This window comes from Neolamprologus multifasciatus, chromosome 7 (genome assembly GCF_963576455.1).
Source record: "Neolamprologus multifasciatus chromosome 7, fNeoMul1.2, whole genome shotgun sequence".
Lineage (NCBI taxonomy): Eukaryota > Metazoa > Chordata > Actinopteri > Cichliformes > Cichlidae > Neolamprologus > Neolamprologus multifasciatus.
Genome location: NC_140445.1, coordinates 17889717 through 17895782, shown reverse-complemented (window position 1 = coordinate 17895782; position 6066 = coordinate 17889717).

Sequence of the window (6066 nt, the reverse complement as noted above, 5' to 3'; positions counted from 1 at the left end):
AAACAGGTGTGGACGAAGCGTAAATTAGTTAGTAGTTTATTTTCTTACTACCTGTAATTTATTGCAGATTATTTGTATTTGCTTAATTGTTTTCTAAATGTTTGAGGTGTGAAATAAACCGCAATGGAGCAACATTTTTGTTGTAAAACAAAGGAGGGCCCAGCAAAAAAAGTTTGGGTACCACTGACTTAGCTGGTGATTTGGCATTGGCTGTGAGCCAAATGTGGGATAGAAGTGTAAAGATTAAAAGCACTTTATGAATACATGCTTAAATGTCGCTTCCAGTCTAAAGCTTTCAGCGATCAGTAGGACTAGAAAAGTGCCATATAAATTCTGGTCTACAAAAACTGACCTTTAAAAAAGGGTGCAAAACAGTGTAGGGGAACCTATTTATTTATATTATATTTTTGTTATTATTCATAAAATCTAGAGGAGAGAGTGCAAGTGTGTAGATTTTACTATTTAGGAACATATATGTGCCAGTTTTGGCACTCTAAAAAGTACACACAGTTACCTTTATGTCATTTAATAGCCCCAGGGGATACATTCATCTTCCTGTAAGGACAGAAAGGAGCTTTTACTGTACCCTTATTTCTTATTTCTGAAAGTGTGTGAATATAATACAAAGCTCAAGAAAAGCACAAACACAAAGAGGTCAATACTGGCACAGTTTTACTCACAGATTCAACTTAACTGAGTTCAGTCTCATGTATAAACCATTTAATAATGCACAGGTCATGGTCTTGCAATCTGTTATTTATCATGTTAGTTTACTTTAAAGCAACGTGAATTAGCAAAGACATTTTGTTGTTTGGCTCCTTTAACACCTTCTTTGTGCCCTGAAGTCAAAAGTAAGGGGAATTTTGAAAGAAACCGGCCTTCACCTGAATCAGGTAGTGGCTGCTGTGGTAACCGTACAAGCAACTGCAGCACAAGGAAGAAGGCAGTACACAAAAGGTCTGGCTGTGACATGGAAAAGGCATCAATAGGCAGTGAAGACTGAAAAGACATAAAAGGCTAGGTGGTAAGGCAAAGTGATGATCTGGAGTCGTGAAGAGGTTAAGTGTTGCTGTAAAAGAAAACAGGTGAAAAGAAGTAGAAAGGAAGATGGGAGGGGGGCACAGAGAGAAAGGACAAAGGAGGCGAAAGTGTGATGGAGAGGGGGTCAGGAATAAAGAGTGGGCAGAGCAGTGAGCTAAATGACCAGGATCAAATTTCGTAGTGCAAAGCAAATTACGAGTCACAGTTATATTATGGCAAAACTCAAGTAAGCGATAAGCTGGTGTACTTCTCGCTGCGCTCTCTTTGTAAAGGCCAACAGTATGTTTTTTGGGGGTTTTTTGGAAGTCAAAGCCCAGTTTGCGCTGGCACAACGCATTAGTAAATCTGGACCATAGTGTATATCACTGAGGTGCGGGCAGCTTTGATAAAGCAGCACTGTAAGGGCTTTACATAAACGCCATATGCTATCAGCTGGTGTCAGTCACTGTTGCCAATAAATAAATCGAAGTAAAAGCCTCTTGCAGATATCAGATGTTAGTTCTAACATGTGGTTTTGAAAACCAGTGTAAAAGGCTGTATATTAACCCAAACTACACTGTATTTGCTCATTTGTCTGTATAAGAACATCCAATTCCTAATCCACAGTTAATCTAATGGCAGCTATACCACCTTCAACTCTTCTGGGAAGGCTTTCTACAAGGTTTAGGAGCGTTTATGGGAATTCTTGACCATTCTTCCAGAAGCATATTTGTAAAGTCAGTTTGGGGATGCTGTAGTATTAAGAACTAAGAGGCCCAGCTCCTGTAAAGCAACCCCACACCATAATCCCCCTACTCCAAACTTTACGCTTGGCACAATACAGACTACGTCCACACTAGCCCGGATAGATTTGAAAACGGCATTTTCGTCTGAAAACGCTCCGCGTCCACACTAGCGTTTTCAGTCGTTTTTACAGAGTTGCACATCCACATTGAAACGGCCGAAAACTCTTACGTTCCAGTACTGCAGTAAACGCAAGAAGATTCGACCTGCCTCATTTTTGTCTGCCACTTATTTACTTTCTGGCTCTTTCTAAATGGACTAACAATGAGGTGGAGTTGTTGCTGCGAGTAACACAAAAGTACTAAGTTGCAAAAGCAATTGAGAGTTAAAGAATTTGAAGAAAAGCTTTCTGGACCCATCTTCAATGGGGCTGTCAAAATTGAGAGCAAACAAAACAACTGCTGTATAATGCCCTCTGCTATCTTAGTTTAATTGGTCACATGACTGCATCATATGACTAACATGCGTCATCGTTTTCAAAAGTCTGCGTTTTCGCTGTGGACGGGAGGCCAAAACGGAGAGATCAGTGTGGACGTAGCCACAGTCACAACTGCCAACCCAAACTTGTCCATCATATTGCCAGATGGGGAGGCGTGATTCGTTACTGAAGAAAACACATTTCTAGTGCTCTAGAACAGTGGTCCCCAACCCCTGGGCCGGTCCGTGAGTCGTTTTGGTACTGGGTTGAGGCTCGGTTGTGAAATTTATGGTTTTCAGGATTTTTATCAGTTTTGAGCGTTTTTTCTTTTCCCTTGTGTTATGAATATATATATTTTTTGTACCAGTACTGGTTTTATTTTGTTGTATTTATCTGCAACACCTTAAAGGCTGGTCCGTGAAATTATTGTCGGACATAAACCGACAATAAACCGGCGTAACAATGGTCCAGTAGCGATGTGCTTATACCACTGCATTCCACACATTGCATTGAGTATGGCAATTTAAGTCTTGGATGCAGCTGCTTGGCCATGGAAAACTGCTCCATGAAGCTCTACGTGTTCTTGAGCTAATGTGAAGATGACATGAAGTTTGTAGGTCTGGAGTGATTGACTTGGCAGAAAGTTGGCAACCTCTGCTAACTATGAATCTCAGCTTCCACTGATCCCATTCTGTGATTTTACATGGTCTACCACTTTGTGCCCGAGTTGCTGTTGTTCCCAATCACTTCCACTTTGTTAAAATAGCACTAGCAGTTGACTATGGAATATTTAATAGCAAGTAATTCCCTGAGCTCTTGAGAACGACTCATTCTTTAACAAATGCTTGTAGAAGAAGTCTGCATGCCTAGGTGTTTTTTTGTTTTGTTTACACCTGTGACCATGTAAGTGATTGAAACATCTGAATTTCAATGATTTGGATACTTGAGTGAATACTTGTGGCAATATAGTGCATTGTTTTATCAGTAATCTAAACAAGCAGAATAGGTACTCAGAGCTAATTGATAAAAAAGCAAAACAGTCAAAAACAGCTGCTTACAATGCGACATAATGCTACCTTTATGCTACAGGGTTTCCCAGTGCTTTAAAATTTGACACCCAAGGTTTCCGAACAAGCATCACTATGCGATGCCTTGGGAATAAGAATGTGTTGGGGTTTCACAAAAGCAGCTGTAGGCTACATAAACAGATGTTTCACGCACACCAATATCTGGTATAAATAGTACCAGACCACAGCTTGAGAACTGTACCACTGCTCTGTTTGTTCCATCCTCGAGAATATTAAAATTGCAACATGAGCTTGATATTGTGTAAAAATAGAAGTACACGTTTAGAAACTGGCCCAGGAGCGGGACCTGTCGGAGACTCTTGTCTCTTTCCCTCAGTGTTCTCTCTCTGTGTCTAAATAAAGAATAAAACTGTTGGAGGTGAGAGGACAGGTTTAAAAAAGAAATCTCAGCAATCAAAGCTTTTACAAAGTCTTTCACTTCTTAAGTCTACCAGCCATTTGTTAGATGTGTAGTGAAACTAATAGTAGACTTCAGTAACATTTAATGACGATATCAATTACCTTAGTTTTTTGTCCTTTAAATAGCGGTTTTGCCCTTGAACCAACCAACCCGTGCAGGTGAGTGTTTGTTGCCCCCAAGTGGAAAGCCTATGTAAAGACAGGGAGAGAGGTCCGGCCATTAAAAGTATTTACACGAAAATTATGTTTACTTACATAAATGATATTTATTGAAGCGCATCAGACTTTTTAATATTTGTAATTCCATTTTATGGTAATTCATCCTATTACTACACTACATTTAAGATTGGAATGTATTTTTATTCAAGTTACTCTTCTTCCATTTACCACAAAAGCTTCCATCAGTTACTTCAGTTTCTATTCAAACAAAACAAAATGAGATGCATTTAATTACTTTATCAATTCATTTATATCTTGAATTTAAATCCCTATTGTATTGCATGTAAAAGAAATGCATTAGAGCTGTAAAACATTCTCTCTGGTATTTAATTGCAAATCAGTTATCATAATTTTAGTGCAGCAACATGCCATAGTCTATCTTCTTAGAAATAACTCCCCACCCTGCTTATATCACATTTAATTAAAGCAGGCTGAATAGCCAGCAATGCATATGACAGATGATATAGACTGCACGAAATGAAGTTTTTACAGCTCTATTTAACAGGTAGAGTTAACAGCTAGAGAAATTTCCTTAATAAATACACTCGTGTGAAAATGAAATTCCTCCCTGGACTCTGTGTGGTCCTGTGGAAAAAACACAGTACATCCTTACTGCCTCCATAGGAATTAAGTATTTACCTTTTGTATGTAATGTTAAGATTCTCTTAGATTAAGGTCCACCATTCACCACACAGGGACCTCTGCCCACTTAAATGGGGAACAAATGAATATATGAATAAAGTCATTCATGTGATATGTTCTTAATGTATTTTTACAAATAAATAAATAAGCCAAGTTCATTTACCCTCAGATTAAGTTGAGCTCATTTACTTTGTTACACTTTTGAGATGATGTGATTTACAGCAATCTGATACCAGTGTTATCCTTGATATAAAATGAATTATATCCTGACTGCTTCCATACAAAATAAGGTTAGTAGCAGCCAGGTACTGCTAATCCAATTTATTTGATTAATTCATCATCAACAACTACGAGCAGCTCTGTAAAAGCAAAGGTTTTTTCAGTTTGCTGGCTTGATGCATTCAGATGTGTGTTAAGCCAAATACTCCAATCTTCCCAGGAGTGGACATTCCCAGAAACTCATTCCAAGATCAGACTGTCTGCAACAGAATTGCTGAAAAAGACAAGAATCAAGATCTTACAATCCCCCAGACTCCAATCTGATTGAAATGCTGTGGTGGAACCTTAGGACGGCTGTATTTAAATGAATGCCTACACCTCCGTGAACTGAAATTTCTACACAATAATGAAAAATACTCATAAAGTCATACAGAAAACAAATACTGCATGCTATTGCTGCTAAAGATGGTTCAAGATGCTGTTGAATCTTCATTTTTCGCTTTCTTTTTACCAACTAACTTTTTTAACACTGACTTTCTTTTTCATTCAGCTATAGAAGAATTTGCACCACTAGACACTAAAATGCCCAGTAAGTCAAAATTAGCTCCAGTTTGATCAGTTAGACTGGTCAAATAGTTCTCCAACAACATTAAAGCTGCTGAAAGTGGAAAGAATAACATTGTTTATCTGCTCATATCCTACCTATCAAGGACTTGGACCAAACAGGCAGGAAGTGAACAGTGAAAATCATATTGTGAGGGCTGGACACCAGGATGCTCAAAACAGCAGGTTGTTGGGAGTTTCCTGTATCCAGTGATGCACAGTGGTTTTGGTTATATTATGTGTTCCAGTGCTCCACAAGTGTTGTGTCTGGATAATCAAATCAAACCAACGTGAGGGTGAACTTTCGCCATATTTTCTCATACTGTATTTCTCATGAACTGGCTGTATATCAACTGACTTGTGAGTTAATCAATGAACCCAGTGAGCTAGGATTAAGACAGTCGCTCCCAACATATTAAACACTATTGAACAAGAAAAGGAGAAAAAGAAATCCGTGTGAGGAAGCCAGCAAGAATACTGCCAATGTATTTTGTGAAACACTTAGATTTTTTAAGGTGATATCAGTCTTGTTGTGGTATCTGGACTATATATCAAAGATGGACAGAGCCATCACCCAGTGATTTTGGAATTCCATTTTTCTTTAGCATTTTGGAGGATGCTGTGTTAGTATTTGGGAGCTGCAAGTTACCATAT